Source organism: Odontesthes bonariensis, chromosome 6 (assembly GCF_027942865.1).
Source record: "Odontesthes bonariensis isolate fOdoBon6 chromosome 6, fOdoBon6.hap1, whole genome shotgun sequence".
Classification (NCBI taxonomy): Eukaryota; Metazoa; Chordata; class Actinopteri; order Atheriniformes; family Atherinopsidae; genus Odontesthes; species Odontesthes bonariensis.
The window spans coordinates 34,896,220-34,913,920 of NC_134511.1; positions in this window are offsets into that span (position 1 = coordinate 34,896,220).

A 17,701-nucleotide genomic window follows, 5' to 3' on the forward strand; every position below is an offset into this window, starting at 1 on the left:
GAATCCCGCAGGTAACATTTTTAGGATCGTTAGTTCTTACTTTAATAAGTTGTGCTTTCCCCAGATCATTTAAAAGATTAACGTTCATTCAGCTTTGAGCTGTCAGGTGACTCTACCATCCTCCTGCTCGTACAGTTGTAATAGAAGACACTAGTGTGTCATGAGGTCTTGCAGCTCTGCATGGAAAGTTTCCCGTGTTCAGTCAAAAACTTGCTCCTCACACATGGAGAAGTAATCACAACAAATGGACCAAGAAAGGCCTTCCTTCAAAGCAGGATGATTCCCTTCTGTTTTAGACATTGAGACAGCCAAAGCTTTCCGGCTCTTGATTAACTACTGTTTTCACAGAGGAAACCATAACAAATGATTTGTAAGCTGTTGTCTAACAAAATCACCACAGGGACAGTATCTCGAAAATCTAATCCACATTTGCTTCCTGCTGGGGCGTATTGTGGAAAATATCTTTTGAAAAGATATGGCTACCAGGAGATGAAATGATGTGGAAACACTCTTATGCTGAGTCTATATACTCTATATGACTGAATAATAGACTGAATAGAGTATTTGTGGATTTCTTTAAAATAAAAAAATTCTATACATAACCGAACGGTGTTGGTGTTTAATGAAAACCTTCGGGTGAACCTGGTTTTAGCAGCCATATTCCGTAGACTGAAAGATGAGTGCAATGTTGTTCAATGTAAGACTAATTATTTAACCTAAGATGATCAAAACTGAATGGCATGCAGCTTCAAAGTGTAGCTATGACAGCTCCAGACTCCACTTCATCGTATCAAACCTCATGGTACCTAATGGTATGGTTCTCAAATAGAGGCTTGCAATCCATCCATCCATCCATCCATTTTCAGGTGCTTATCCGAGGTCGAGTCGCGGGGGCAACAGGTCCAGGAGAGAAACCCAGACATCCCTCTCCCCAGCCACACTCTCCAGCTCCTCCTGGGGGATCCCAAGGCATTCTCAAGCCAGAAAGGATGTATAATCCCTCCAGAGTCCTGGGTCTGCCCTGGGTCTGCCCTGGGGCCTCCTCCCAGGCTTGTAATGCACAATAATATATATGGCCACAACGTGTTTCTCTTGTAACAACTGCATAAAGACCATAGCTTACTTTAGTGTTAGAAATAGTCATATTAACAACGAGAAGTATTAACTGAACTTGTTCTCACATCTCTGGCTGTGTGTGACTAGGGCACATTGGTTATTAAGGCATAGAATCATGGTTACTCACAGTGTTTCATATTAGGTACTTAACCCACACAAGGTCTAAAGTGAAGTGTGGCCAAGTGCCAGGTTGCACAGACTAAACCTGTGATCTTTTACATCTCAAAGAAATTTGAGTAAAGCCTTCCTTTACAGCAAATAACAAAGAGAGTTGTGTTTGTTGCTGCACTTACTTTCAGCGTGCAAAAGTTAAACATTCTAGGAAAAATGCTTATTTACTTTGTGACTCTTGCCCCGACTGGTTGAGGCAGCCCACCCTGAGTCTGATCCTGTCTGAGGTTTCCTCTCCTCACTGCTTCCTCACACTTGTTCACGGGAGGTTTCTCTCTTAAAAACTGTGTGCTCTTGACCGTGTCAGTTTCTGTTTTTGTCTATCAAATTTGTTAATACTATTTTTTTAATTCAATTTAATGTGAATGAGACACCTGAGTGTTGATCTTTTCTTGTGCAGACATGCTCAGTGTGTTCTTAACAGCAGTTAGTGATGCAAAATCCACAGCATATCCGGTTACTGTTAACGGTGTGTTTATGTGATCTCTATCAACCTGTGAAATCTGGAAATTTCATGCAACAATATTATACTTGCCAGGTATTTTCAGGCTAATGGCTTAGATAAAATGCTACATAATGGGTCAGTGATGAAAGCCAGACATGAGAGCCACTGTCACTGCTTGCATCCTGTAAATATTATTCTTTTTCTTTCTGAATTGAAAGTTGATTGTGTGGTTCAATGATAAGAGTGAACCTGGTACTTTCATGGTCTCCCCTCCTCGCCTTCTTTCTCTTCCTCACTCTTTTCTTATTCATCCAATAACTGCCTGCATTTAACCTTTCCATTACATCGCCTCTCATTTTCAAAAGGGTACCATCATTCATTGCTTCTATGGGGCAGGCTCAGACGCCCACCTGCAGAGTGCTTTGCCAGGATCTGCTCCAATCATAATCCTGGCGTCCTTGGAGTCTGAATCGGCGCCAAAGTTCCTTAATGTGACAATAAACCGTTTCGTTTTACATGAGTGGCGAAGTTCCTCTGAGTTGAAAACTAAGTTACTACGTTTAATTTTTACTGTGTGCTATTTCTTGGAAACACTTTAACATCATATGCTTGCAGCAAGTTTGAGGATCAGAATTTGCCCACATTTACCACTGATTTTGTCAGCTATTTAAGAAGTGGAAATGTGTGATTTCACATGCTGTTGAGGCCACCCAATGGAAACATTAGTCATGGTCAGATTAGCGACAGGAGCTCACGGTGATGGTGAATTTTTTTTTAATGAAAGCCCTTATTTGGAGACCAGGAACTTATTTGAGCCACGGACCTTCAGCAATTATGAAGTTTCACAAAGATTCTTTGTGAAGCACAACGGCTCCTCTTGAGGCTTGTGGTGACCCACATAATACTTAGACTCCTTGTTATTTTCTTGAAGTTTTTCCTTTAAATTGTCACCTTAAGTCAACAGACCAAAACACAGTGGGGAATAGAAGGACTATGGAGTATAAAAAGCATGCTGTAACTTTTAATTCAAAAGTGCTTTGGAGGTTGTTGGCAGAGTTACTGATTACTCTAACACATTTAAATCCTTGACAGAATTGCCAAGAATTTAATATTTACAGCAGGGTCAACATTTATGGTAGGGTCATGCAAACACACATGCTTTGTTGAAGCTCAGGGATGGAAAAGGCCACACTTGACTGAATTTGGTCACATAAACTGGAGCAAGTATTCTCTGGGAGTTTCAGGTCAGTGGCTCTCTTTTGGAAACCTGCTTATTAAAGCTGCAGTCTGCAACTCTTTTTCAAGCATAATGCCTGGAACTGTCCGGGGATTCTGAAAGTAGTACATTAAATACCCCAATACAAAAAAAAATGAGTTCTCTAGGTCCCCTATATGTCCCGCTAGGTCCCTCCAAAGCCAGCAGGTTTGTTTACAAAATTGCAGACCGGACCGGTAAAAGGTAACCAATCAGGTTACGAGCTGGGCTCTGCTGCCTGTCAATCACCGATTGTGCACGCGCGATACAAGGTAGGCTCGTCCCCACGCTTATTTATCTAGACTATTGAACTTCATTACGGGCTTGTCTACTTACTGTGTCTTCCATGATCGCAAATGACAGGTGAGTTGATGAATGAGGAGTCGTGTAGGCGCATCTGGCGTGCACGTCTACGTGCACGAGTTCTCATGTGTTTTGATGGGGCGGGACAGGAAGTTGAATAACTTTTTATTTTTCGGTTAAAAAATAAGCATTTCTTGCATTTTGCGACTACGGAGGTCACCGTTTTCAACTTCAAGCGTTCTGATAGATCATGTAAACTCTTAAAATGCCAAAAAGTAGGACTTTACGTATGACAACAACAAATCCTGCAGACTGCAGCTTTAAGTGAGATTTTGTTTTTAATAAAAAGCAAAGATGGATAAAACTGAGAACAAAAGACACAATTCATGGATCAGTCTTGATGTGTGGATTTTGCTTGTGTGGGACACAGGAATAAAAGGAAACAGGAACACCCCCCACCCATATTTAATTTAATTTGGGTAATAATTATTCCGGTTAAGAGTGAGATGTAACACACAATCGTCAGTTGTATAATGCTGTAGAACAGATTTATTCATTTATATGCAGGTAGGCAATAGCCTGGGCAGTTAATGCTCACAATAGGCGGATTCCCACCGTAGGAACCTTATGCAATTCCTATAACCTTTTCAGGGGTCGGGCCGTTTTTTCCCGCATTCAGACATACAAGAAATGGGGACCATCGCCCTCAGTTCCTATAACCATTTTAGCTACTTCTCCGAGGCTGGATCTTTTCTGGGTTCTATAGGAACACATCTGACGTAAGTGTTTGGTGGTTGGTAAGCTACGCCACTTGTCAGATTTCCGCTTCATCATGTTCCTACTATTTATGATTTGAATTTTGTCCCCACCACTTTTAAAAATGTGCTCTGATGTCCAATTGCAACCGAAAAAAAATCCCCACATACTCAACCGAAATCGTCGAGTCTAAATCATGCTATAGGCGCGCACGAACATGTGAAAAACACAATTTGATATCTAGTCGTTTGATTTGCCGACTGTGAGCCACTGTAGAAACATGAATTTATAAAATGACAGCGGAGTCGGTGCATTCCAATGGTGGCGCATGATTGAACATTGTGACTTGAGAGAACGTTAACTTGGAAGGCTAGATTTCCTAGCCTAGCTTTTATGACTTCTAGTACTAGCAAAGGCTAACGCAATATCATGGAATTAACTTGAGATATATGGAACACTAGAAACCATCGCTGCTACTGTACAAAAGGTATTCCACTCAACCAATAAAAGTGGAAGACAGAAATTTGTAGTAGCCAAAGCTAAAGCCGGTATGTATGTAGCTAACTGCAGTGTTACTGCTAGCTTACCGTTAACGTTAGCAATAGAAAAGAACTAGCAGTTAACGGAGTTAATGTCAAACATCGTAACACAAGGTAATTTGTAGGTTTCTAGTCAAGTCAAGTCAAGTCTTTTATTGTCAGATACACAGAACAACAGAGTCGGACTGGGCACTGAAATTCTTGGGACAGGAGTTTCTCTGCACTTACAGCGCATTTTTGCTTGCTGAAAAAGGATCTGATATCCGTTCCAGCTTTTCTCTTGGACATTATGGATCCAGTTAAATAGCTGTGTGACTTAAGCCTTTTTTTGTTTGTATAATTTATGAAATATTTGATGTCATCGCAGGGGGGAGGGGCAGGAGGGTAAACGTGTGCTGTCTGTACACAGCGTTATAATGAAGAAGTGGCTTAAATCATTTTCAAGACAGACAGACAAAATTTATTCAGAAAATAGCCGGTCCTTTTGCTTCCTGTAAAAAGCATGCTTGTGACACTGGATAACGATATGGATACATGTAGCCTGCATGTGGATTGTGGACTGTCTGCCACAAGGTAATAAATTGGTTTACGTAATTTTGCTGCTGGTTTTGTTTGCTCGTGATGACCTGGCCAAAGGTTACCCATGGTCCTAAGCTACGATTGTGGTCTGATTCTGGCTGGTGGCCAGCTAATACCAGCTACACACGGTGGGATTGCTATACCAATGTGGAACCTTATAGTTGTTTTGTCTGATTGAGATATGTGACGTTGGACTTGGAGCCTGGTAGGCCTATCCTAACATAAATATGTTCTCGCATAACCTGTGTGATTATCCTAAACTGTAAGGGATTTTTTTTGCGGGCAATTTGCTTATGATGTAACGAGTGAAGTCTACAATCAATTCTCTGGGCGGTTGTTTTTTTTTCTTCTGTTTTTTAATGCAGCATAACATAAGCTACCAGCAGCCCTGGCTCGTCTTCAAAAGGCTGATGCTCAGTACCTCGTTTCATTTCGTACTCCCTTTACAGTCTGGCATTGTTTGTCTGGTAAACTTTGTTGATGTCAAGAGAAGTGTTAAATTGCCAACACTGTTCTTTGTCCTATGTGTATTAGTATTACATATCCTGAGCAAATACCCTGGTGTTTCCAACGCCGTTTTGCAAAACAAGCCAAAACACAATCTGTGGTTTTCAACTTTTATTGTTCGAATAGGATTTTCAACACCTGACAATACACTGTAGAGCAGGGATTCCCAAACTGTGGTACGCTTACCTCCGGTGGTACGCGAGCTGCTTCTAGGGGGTACGCGAGATGAAAAGGGCTATGGCGGACAGGTGTTAAAATTAACTTTTTAAATCTTTTGTAATTAATTCATGAATAAGTACATAATTTCGAATCAGATCATAATGATATGGAAACATGAAATTAAAGGATATCATTTATAAACTCTGTATGTGTTCATCAAAAAAAGGGCAGCTTATTAAACATGACACTGGAATAGATCTAGAATGCGTTACTTTTTAATGTGTTGGATGGTGAGTGGTCCGTGGTTACGCATTACGTTTTTTGTCCCCACCACTTCTAAAACCAAACTGACGCCCTTGAATCTGCTCAATGCAAACAGTAGAATAACGGCTGAAATGTTTACTCATACCACACAGACACAACCTGCGCGTGTTTAAAAGTTAAACTTACACGTAGTCTCCTTTGTCTGCGGCGCTCTCCCAGCCTCGATGTTAGACGCCCAATGTGATGGTCCATGATTAATATTACCGTCATGCAGACCATGAACATGATAGCTTCTTGTTTTTGTTTTTTTTCTTCTCTTCTTACCTTTTGCGGGTTTTGTTTTGTTTTGTTGTTGAGTGTGGCACTAAAGTAACACGTCACTGTTGCAGGCGGTTGTGTCGCATCAGTCCCTATCAAGGTCCCGACTCATGTGCGAATGCAAAATGAAACAGTTCCCCTGGGGAAGGGCAGTTCTTAGAACTGCGTTCTTCGAACTGCTCTGTCCGAATGCGGCTATAGAGAGCGTGGTGCTAAAAGGCACAATGTGTCTGTGTCTACAGGTGAGTGATATCGGGATTAGAGATAAGATATGGGGCATGTAGAAGGAAGGTATAAACGGTGGAGTTATTCTGTGAAGTGAATGTGTGTGTGACTGGAAGTGAGGGAGAAGTATGCGTAGCGTGTTGTATGGGTTTTTTCACTGTAAAGACTGACCAGAGTGTTTAAATAGCAAGATCGCAAATGTAAACTAATGCCTGTATTTTGTTCCATGATTCAAGTTTGAACCTGTGCAGTTTAACAGCTTTGTTATAGTTGTAAGAATAACAGGATGCAGTTAATATTCTTTATTTTTGTTATAAAACGTATTTGGTGTGCAAAACAGAGGAAATGCCAGCTACTGTTAATGGAGATGTTATACAGAGGGGGATTTTTTTATTTATTTTTGTTTTGGGGCTTTTATGCCTTTAATGGATAGGATAGTTTAGAGAGACAGGAAGCAGGTGGCAGAGAGAGGGGGAATGACAGGCAGCACAGGGCCGTCCGATGCGGGACTCGAACCGGGGCCAGCTGCAGCGAGGACTATAGCCTCTTGTACATGGGGCGCCGGCTGTACCCACAACGCCACGGACACAAAATGCCCAATGTGTCTGTGTTTACAGATTAGAGCCCTCTTCTTTTCTACACACTGGAGCCTGTCCTTTTTCTATTCACATGTGTAACACTTGTTCATTGCATCAACTTTCTTTTAAAGACCCATGAGATGAGACATGTTGTTCATAAACAGCAAATTGGGTGTTCAAATTTTCATTTATAGCAAAGTGGCTTGCACTTTATGGTGCCAAATCATATGAAAATCGATTTATTTAGGGTGGCAAACAAAATTCATGTGATCTTTTTAAATTCAATTGAAAAAATAAAGAAAGCAATATTTTCAGAAAGCATAAAACTAAGAAAAAAAAGAGTGAACCAAATTAGTCCCATGAAAAAGTCTGGGTATTCCAAGTTATTTCAGCTCATATACATTTGTAAAGTGCTCAAACATTTAGTAGCTGTGGGTTCTTCACAGTCATTACTGACTGCTCAAAAATGATCCCAACAGTCAGCTGCTATGCTCCACTGACCAGCGATTATGATCGGCCAATCACGTGGTGATCACGACGTTTCATCCCGATCAAGGATCGGATATATAGCCCATCTATATATGTATATTTATTCTCTTTTTTTAAAAATCAGAACTATAATATTTCAAAACAAATGGGAAAAAATAACAGCTTAGTATTTACTTTTATGGGGTGGTACCGTCAGACCGTCTCAACCATGGACATAATATACGTAGACGCCTCATAGACTGACGCTGCCTATTGGAGCCGACGTATCAGCTGCCGCCATCTTGGATGGGTCTCTAAGGTCTCCACATTGCATTTATTTATACTGAGGACGGTGTATATCCCCAACTACAATAATCATAACTTAAAGGGATACAAGGTAGTTTAGCGGCAGTATAGCGATCTCTATTGGTCAAACTGAAATTCTACACTGTCGTAAAAATGCCCACCTGTACACACCCACTAACTGAACATTGTGGCGAATGCTGCCGTTGTGTTATTTAGTCAGTGCAGTTAGGTCATCTGATTCACAAGTGTAGACTGCCCACGTAAGATACTATAATCAGAGATTTTCTGAAGAGAGAACTCAAGATAATATGCTATAATCCTGTTGCTGGAGGAAGTGGCCGGGGACAGCTCGTCTGGGTTTCTCTGCTCAGGCTGCTGCCCCCGCGACCCGACCCCCGGAGAAGCGGCAGATAATGGATGTATGGATGTATGGATGGACTGTTGCTGATCTTGAATGGGATTCTTCCCTCATCATGGTGTATTCGTGGAGTGATTCCTTTGTATTAGCAGACACTTACAAAAGTTACATCTTAGACAGATGCGCGCAAGCACTACCAACACACACGTTGCAATAAACGCAGACTAGCTCTACACTATTCCAATTACAATCACAAATTAATCAATTTTCATTTGTAGATAACAATTCTTGTTCGGATCAAAACGCTATTCTTATTATAATCAGGTCAGTCCGTGTATTTCTGAAGCTAGGCTACGTCTCGAACTCAGGAGGAATTAGAGCACCGTCATCACCTGTCTCTAAAACGCAGGTCAGACACTATGGTAGATGAACAAGATCACGCTTGGAGAAATTTCACAAAGATGGGAAGTGCCAACATCGAACGTTTCATATTCAGTCTGTGAAAGGCAGAATAGGAAACGCTTGGTGTTGGCTCTTCAACGCAAGCGAACACATAGCCTACAACTACAGCTAGCATACAGTACCTAGCTAAGTGCCGTAAACACAAACGACTCTTCTCGCGCATCACGACACTTCAGAAGCGGGTCGCTCCTGCCGAAGTTACATATGGGATTTTCAGCATACAGACCCCTGTTGGGAGCGAGACAGGCTTCATTCGCTTACCATTGACTTGTTTAACCTTTGGTAAACTCCTGAAGGCTATAATTTTAGGTGAAAATGCTACCTAGTGCCCCTTTAACATAATTTTTATGTCTATGGTCTCAACTCCAAACAGAAACAAAGCATGCGGCATGACGTCACTAGCTGCGTGCCGTAAAGGGAAGCAGAACACGGCAGCAGCTTGAAGCTGGGGGCCAAATGTCTGCTGTGTGGAGGTATTTTAAAGTGGATGACAAAAACGTTGCGATTGCAAACTGTGACATATGCAAACTTGGGATTTCAAGAGATGGCGAGGACATGGCTAACATCCTTGATGAGAACAGGAACAGGCTCAAACCTGACAAGGTAGAGATCAGGGCTCTCAAGTTTTCAAGTTTGCTTGGAGTGAGATTCGGGTGGGGCAGGGGCCGGGCCGTGTGCGCGGGGGAGGGTTTCTTTCGTTTTTTTGGGGGGGGGGGGGGGCTGGTACCTTGTAGTATTCCATCGCCATAAACTAGCTAAAGAACAATTGTTTTATTTATACCAAAATCACAAATCTTCACTTTTACACTAAATTCTGCTATATTTTAAAATAAATTGTTTTAGGTATGCAAAGTCTTAACAAACAAATTTTTTTTTATGAGTGCTGTTGTAAGTGTTTGTGGCAGATTTTGATGCTTGATGACTGATATTGGGGGCTCCCATTTAAAGCACTGTGGCTCAATGTCAGCCATTTTCACAGTCATGATGGATGACAGAGTTCCATTCAGAGCCAACGTGTTCCTGGTCTTGGTTTTATTAAGCCCCACCATGGAAAAAACCCTTTCTGCATCAGCATTTCAGTGTGGCAGAACTAATACCAGTTTGGCAATTGTAGATAGCCTTGGGAACCTGCTCATACCAGTCACCTTTGAAAAGAATTAACCACGGAAGCCTAATTACACTCCTACATATTTTTCATTTTTCATTAAGTTACTCATGTCAAAGGGTGTGTGCTGAATATTTAGGTCTACTACTCCAACGAACACTTTAATCGGCAGGTATTGGTCTTTTACAAAGAGTAGGAAAACTATAGTAACTAACAAAAGATTCAAATAAATGAAGATATGACCTGCTGATGATCCTGACGGTTCTCTTCCACCTCCAGCTCGTCTACAACTTCTGCACGCATTCAGAGCATAATAGGCTATGTCCGCTGTGCATTCATGGGACGCGTGCTTGCAGCTTAAAGCTATTTCAGACCTCACCCGGCAACAAGAATTTCTGTTTTCTGATTGGCTGAGAAATTCTATTTTGTGATTTTCCGATGGGTTGCTAAATCAAGACAGCTGTACCAGAGCTATAGTTCTGAGCTGTACGAGCGCACCTGCCATTGACTCGTTTATAGTATCGGCCATTATAATTTCTGTGCGACGAAGTTGATAATTTCTCAGCGTGAGAAATGGCATGTGTGGCGTGTGAGCGTGTGAACTTGTTGAAATGCGTGTGTCTCACGCTCATTGCGTGAGACTTGAGAGCCCTGTCTTAGAGATGTTGGTTTTCATCAAGAAAAACGCACATTTCCTTCTGTGAAGCCAGAGGAGGAGAGTAAGAATTAGGAGTGCAGTTCCGAAAAGCACATTACTGACCTTGCTTTAGCCTTGTTTCCACTATGCAACACTATGGCACTTTTATTTGCTTATTTGTTTACATGCCTGCCAGATATTTCAAGTTCAGCTGCTGCTCGTTTTTATATTAGAGATTGTTGCACTAAACTACAATGTGAAGAATTTGTTTATTACTTTCTTACTTTTTGTTCAAGCTACCTCACAGAAGTGCTTTGTTTATAAGTGTTAAATGATAAAATAAGTGAAGAAAATAAAAAATCAGGAACATCCTGGATCTGTTTCTTCGCTGTTCTTCATTTTTTCAATGTACAGCAGAAGTATCGGATCGGGACTCGCTATCGGCAGATACTCAAAATCAAATGACTCGGACTCGGACTCGGGGGGGGCAAAAAAATCTGATCGGGACATCCGTACTGATGACATCAAATACATGTTAATAGGGGCAATACTAGTCAAATTGTTATGATAAAGACCAAAAGAGTATTTGGTGGTGTTCGTGCTGTCATTAGTAATTCCACAAACAGCAGGTTAATAAGCAATAGTCTCCCCTTAGGCAGGATGCCTTTCCAATTTTTCCCCAAGCTGTTTTTTATGCAGAACTTCAGCCATTAAAGCTTGCAGACCTGAACTTAAAAACATACAGTTACAACAAAGCATACCCTGTTATCCTGGCTGAGCGTAAAGGAAAACAGTTTTTAACTTTTGCATTAACACAAATTTTACTCTGATTCGACTTGGTGATAAATTACGAAAATAAAAGCCCAGTTAGATTGTAAGAAAAACAGATTGAAGCCATTTAAAGATTAATCACCACTGTAATAAAACAAATCTGTCAAAAAAACATGTGGGATGACTGTATTAACATAAAAGTTCCATCCATACATCCATTATCTTCCGCTGCTCCGGGGATCGGGTCGCGGGGGCAGCAGCTTGAGCAGAGAGACCCAGACGTCTTGGTTAACATAAAAGTTAACCAAGATAAATTATTTGCCCAAAGAATGACTTTCATTGCTACACTGGCTCAATCAGACGTGTTCTGCCAGCTACAATCAGTGTGATTGTGTAACTTACTGTACTTTCAACACTAGGAAAGCTCAATAGGGAGTACTTTGCATTAGCTCAATAGTTATTTTGCTGAATAAAAAAAAGACGGTTACAATCATCACAGTGAACTGGGCTTTCAGAAACCTGAACTCTACCACTGACAGCCTCCACTGATGGCAGGGCTGCACATGTTTATTGTTAACTCCTCAAGACTCAGCATGAGTTTTGCCAGGGCATCGGTCGGTTCGCTTTACAGTTCTTCCCTTAAAGTATCCTCAGAAAATTATTCCCAATTTACCCCCCCACACACATAGGATCACACATTGTCATATTTTCAAGATGACTTTTTTATAGCACAGCACTTTATTTGTTGTTCCGTACTGCTTCCATGGCTCCAATATCACAGCACCTGCACAAGCCTTTATGTTCAGAGTGTTTTCCTTGTGATTCTTTCCAAATGATGTAAAGAAGACCAGACTTGTAAACGGAATCTGGAAACCATATGATAAATCTTAAGCACTCATGAAAAATAGGTAATTTAAACTTGTTCTTTCAAGTCAATGCTACAAGGCATGATGTCAAAAGTTGCATGTTGGTTGATGAGTAAGGTCAAGGTATAATTCTTATGAGGAAACAGGCTGCAAACAGACGAACAACAGGAAAATATAGAAACTTCAGGATTTTTTAATATGTACTAATAAAAGTTGGTCACATGCCGCAAAATATGGCCAGATCCTCCTAATGTAATTTGCAGCTAAGGCATTGTCAGCGATGCACTTTTAACTCACTCCATGAATGAGTGAATTTCAGACAAGGCCACACATGCTGCTCGTGCTTTCAACATCAGTCTAATGAAGTCTGAATGAAATTCTGCTCGTCTGAATTCTCACACGTTGCATATTTACTGGTCTCAGTTGGTGGTTTCTGCAACCGTTGGGGTTAGCTTGACAAAATCCTGAGCCAGCCCCATTCTTTCCACTCAGATCATAAAACTCAAAAGTTTCCTTCCAACAGAACAGCCCTTGTAGGTCTAGCCATCACGCACAATGAGTTCAGCACGACAAGGCCGAGAATAATTAAGCAAACTCTTTCCATGACATATCACTGATGAAAATGTGAATGTTTATATTTGTGTTTCTTTTTTTTATACCCTCTGATTCATATCGGAGCCAGATAGGAAAAAGTCCCCAACAACAACAGTTTACACCACTGATTTTATGGTTTGAATATGTTTGACAAAAAACACACAACTAACAACCTACCTGTGTTTGATTTAGTTTGGCCAAAAGATCATATGACAATCTTTTGAGGTAGACTCTCAATCCACAGTATGAGTCACAATCCTCAGCATACATTTATCTAAACTCTTCTGATCCCATTATTTATTGTTTGTGTGCAATTGCCAGAGCACAAAGACAGTCAAATATTGAATGAATCACATTTTGGTGGGATCACAGTGATTCCTCTGGGAGAGGATGATCGTATGCCAAATTACGATGACCCCATGATACAAAGTCATTAGATTGCCCAACACTGCTAGATACATTCTGCAGACTGCCAGCTAAAACAAAACCTCATTACATCTCATCTCTTTAAATCTCATCTCATTAAAAAAAAACAAAAGAAAATGACATTGTATAATATTGACTTACTTGTATTACTTGCATTGACAGTTTGTATTGAGTTTGTATTGATGTAAAAGTATACCTCGCTAAAAATACTAACTGCAATTACAGCCATTAAGGGGTTGTGACTTTAAGTAATTTAATTTCCAATCAGTCTCTGTCTTTTAAGCGGAGGTGAAGTCACACTCCATTGAAACTGATATCTATCACTTTTCCTTCTCAGCCGTGACTTTAAGTGATTACATGGAAGTAAGCTGCTGGAATTCCTACTTTAGAATTTTTAACCTGAGTTAAAAATTCATTCAGCATTACCTCAGCATACAGAATTCACCATCATCAGATTTTAACTACAATTAAATCCACTTACTTTGTTCTATTTATTTTTTCTAACCTCAAAGGCAGAGCAACCTGGCAAAGCGGGACTTCTGTTGTTATTTGTCTAGTTTTTTTTCATTTGCAGCACTTGAACAATAAGTGGGACCATATCATTTTAGCTTAAAGTGAGCTCACATGGTGAATTTTACTAAATAAGGTTTGTGTTTAGCTGAATTACAACAAACCTACTGACACACTGTACACAAAACTGGGGTCAGGCTGAGGGCATTTCCATGTTTAACCAGTCATAACAAACTGATCATCTTATTATCTTAAAATATTCTACTTCTCTGTTTTCCAATTGTCTAGCTGTAAACCAAGAGAATATATCTGCTTAGACATATTTGTTGTTATTCATTTTGTCTTGCTGTTCAGGGAAACCTGTGAATTTCTTCCTCCTCACTAGTTTTGAAATTAGTCCACAGCATGCTATTCCATTTGTATTCTATGAAGATTTCTTACATCTATTTGGCACACGAGCAATAATGGATGATGTCATGTTTTTCCTTTCAGAGGGCATGTTATTGTCAAAACATTAGCTCATGGAAAAATACAAAAATCAGTTCTGTATATCCACCCATTCTAAAGCCCTTTCTCAGAAAGTTGTTACTTGCCAAGGGTGTTTCACTGTTTACACTTTCAACCGCAGCATCACAATGAGCAACAGCATCATGACGTCACAGTTGCAGGTTACATTGCACAATCTTGTTCACGATACATATTTAAATTTTTTATAAGAATAGCAAACAGCCACACTGGACTGGAAAAACTGTGTCTGCTATATTGAAGGGTTGCAGTCCCACCACCATCTCTTCATTTTGTGACCTCTGTGGCTCTGTGACCTTGTTTTGCTAGTTGCTGCAGAAACAGACTATTACAAATCACTAGTTTGACAGAAGCTATGTGACCCTTAATTGAATAGGCACTTTAGTGAATCTGACATTTATAATGCAATGGTGGAACCTCACATACTGTACTCATAACAAAGGCTGTTCTGCTTCTAAACTCAGTGTATTGCTAAGCAACCAGGCAGCTCTCTGAACATATTCATTCATTAACCGGCATAGAAGCCCATCTGTGAAACATTTTCAACCTGAAACCGATTTCACGATTTGTTCACATGTGGAGCTCGCAGCTTCAAAATGTTCTGATAGGTTACTATTTCAATATGGGTGTAACATTTTTCCCCTGACATTTTTTTATGATCCAGTGTTCCTCTGCCTTTTGAGGATTAAAAGATGGAGAGAGAACGAATCACTGCACCAGCACCGTGGTTTTGGATTAGACTTAATGGCTCACTTGAAAGCATTCTCATTCACCCGTTAGTCAGCTATGCTGTCATTTAAGAAAAAGAAGAAAATGTGGGTAAAAACAAATTAATACCTGTATGACTTGTGACATAAGAGCTGAAGTTTAATTACATTTGCTTTGATCAAAAATCTCTTTATGGGATTAGTTTTTCAAATAAGAGGCCAGTCCTTTGGTCTTGCTCAGTCTTGGATGTTATGAAATTAATTTGTCCACTTCTTGCTGGTCCAACATCATCTGCCAGGAACTTTGTCCCATAAAGCCAGTTGTACATTCTTGCTGTGTCATCAGGGGAAACATTGAAACAGTTCCATTCACTAAAAAGTTAGCTGACAGTGGAAAAACAATAACAGCTGTCTTCTTTCAAATACTGAATCACACATGATCTGTACAAAGAAATAATACATGACTGGAAAACTAAAATAATCCCTTATGTAATATCTTCCAGACTATACTTACTGTGGTTATGAGGTTCTTCCTTATAGACACCAATTCATTTTCATTTTTTTTTATCTTGAAAGCTATGATTAGTTGTTGCTTTTGCATATTGAACGCATTAATTATGTCGAAATATTTAGAAAAGATTCTTTAATAGCAACTGACAACAATGACGTTAAATGCTATCTTTTACGAATCGCTTCTTGAGTCTTGTTTAAGTTATTCGTGACAATGACCATCACTAGATAAAAAGAAAAACACATGCATGCAAAGAGCACAACAGCCTGGATTTCATTGATGCACTTAAAACAAAACGTGTATAGGCTTATCGGGGACTCTACGACGAAAATTTATATAAACAAATGGTTTGGTATGAAAGTCTGTTGTTTGCATGTTTAACTTTTTGTCAGCAAGATTATTTACAGCCTACAGTGCCTACTTTCATGAAATTTGATGGAGAAATAGAAAATGGCCAAGGGAAGATTTCTGGTACAGATCTGGATAATTTTTTTTTAACTGCTGGATCGGGCTGTAGACTTAAAGGAAAACTGTGTGCCATTCTAGTTTAAGACATAAATTCCTACTCCAGATGGAAAAACCTCAGCCATCAACTTGTACTGCATTTGTACATTATGCCTCAATTTCTTAAGACTGAACTATTTTTGCTAATAAGCTACTAATGGAAATGTCTTTGCATTTAACTTCGAAATAAACGCGCTGTTACTGAAACTGCACAATTTTCTCCCTTATTTTTATAAGCAACCCAGCAGTTTAACAGTTTATACCATGCAGCAGTAAACGTTAGCCACCATCTGTAACATATTTTATGTTTATACTCCAAAAGGGAGACTTACACATCCTGTGCATTGTAAAACAAGCACTACAGCAAAACTTGAAATTGTATTCAACACAAAACCACAATAAAACACTGTTTGCACATATATACTGTGTAATAAGCTGAAACATGACAAGATTACTCTTTTTAGGCGTGGCCTCACGATGCCCAATTTCCACATGCTGGAACAAAAAAAGGCAAAACAAACTAACAGTAACTGAGCCATTGCCCTGGTTTTACTTCAGTTTGTGTCTAAGCATGTGGATTTTTTTAACGAAAAAGCACTTAGACATTTGGATTATATCAAAAGCTCCGCAAATTCCTCTGTAATTTACAATACTGTGTAAAAGTAAAGTTGTCATGTCCAAGGAGTCAGACTGTCTTGTAATCTTTCAGAAAGATCTTGGGCAACAGTTCCACAGGCTTTGTTGATGTGTTTCGAATGTTTTCTTTGGACATTGACTGCTTTTTCATTCGTTTTTTAGGTCAATTAACATTGACCATTGAATTCTCAAAGGATGAACCAGGATTGTGTTTTACACACAAAAGACAATTTGCAAAGAACCAGTTTTAAATTGTATTTTTAGGCACTTTGATTAAACCCACCTGTTGAACTTTCCATATTTCAGTATTGTATGCAGTTTATCCTTTAAAAATTTGAGGAAACTGGACAAGTAGAGGTCAAAAGAAGAAGCGTCAGGTCTAAAAAACTATCTACAACAGATGAACAGTATCTGAAAGTGATGTCCTTTAGAAACGGGAGAAAAAAATCAAGCAAAGACCGGACATAAGACCTGAGAGATGCATCTGGACCTTCAGTTGATCCATCTACTGTTCACTGAAGCCTCATTGGAAATAGCTTCCATGGAAAGTGACCGTAAAGGGGTCATTCTTATGGAAGGGAAACAGGGAGAAAAGGCTGAGGTATGCCAAATTAAACAACAACTGGACTAAAATCAGTAGCAACAGATCTCATTGTGACGAATCCTCCCCAGAGCCCACATCTCAACATTACTGAAGCAGTGTGGAATCATTTTGACAGAGAATGGAAAAAAAGGCAGCCAACATTGAAGGATGAGCTTTGGAATGTCCTTCAAGAAGCCTGGAGAACTGTTCATGAGGACATAGAGACTTAAAGAAATTACAAGAAAGCTTGTCTAAGAGGGTTCAAGCTATGTAGAGATATACAGGTGATCATACCAAACACTGACTTTCAAGCTTGTTAAAACGGTACAAACTCTGTTTTTGCTTTATAAACTGTATGTCCATTTATCTTTGCACGTTTCAATGAATCACAGCACCTAGTTCCTGATTTTTGTTTTCTTTAGTTCTATGACCTTTACACAGAGTAAAAAAATATTTTAAAAAGAATATATCTAAATTACATAATCTTATAAAAACTAAAACTTCAGCTGACAACGTA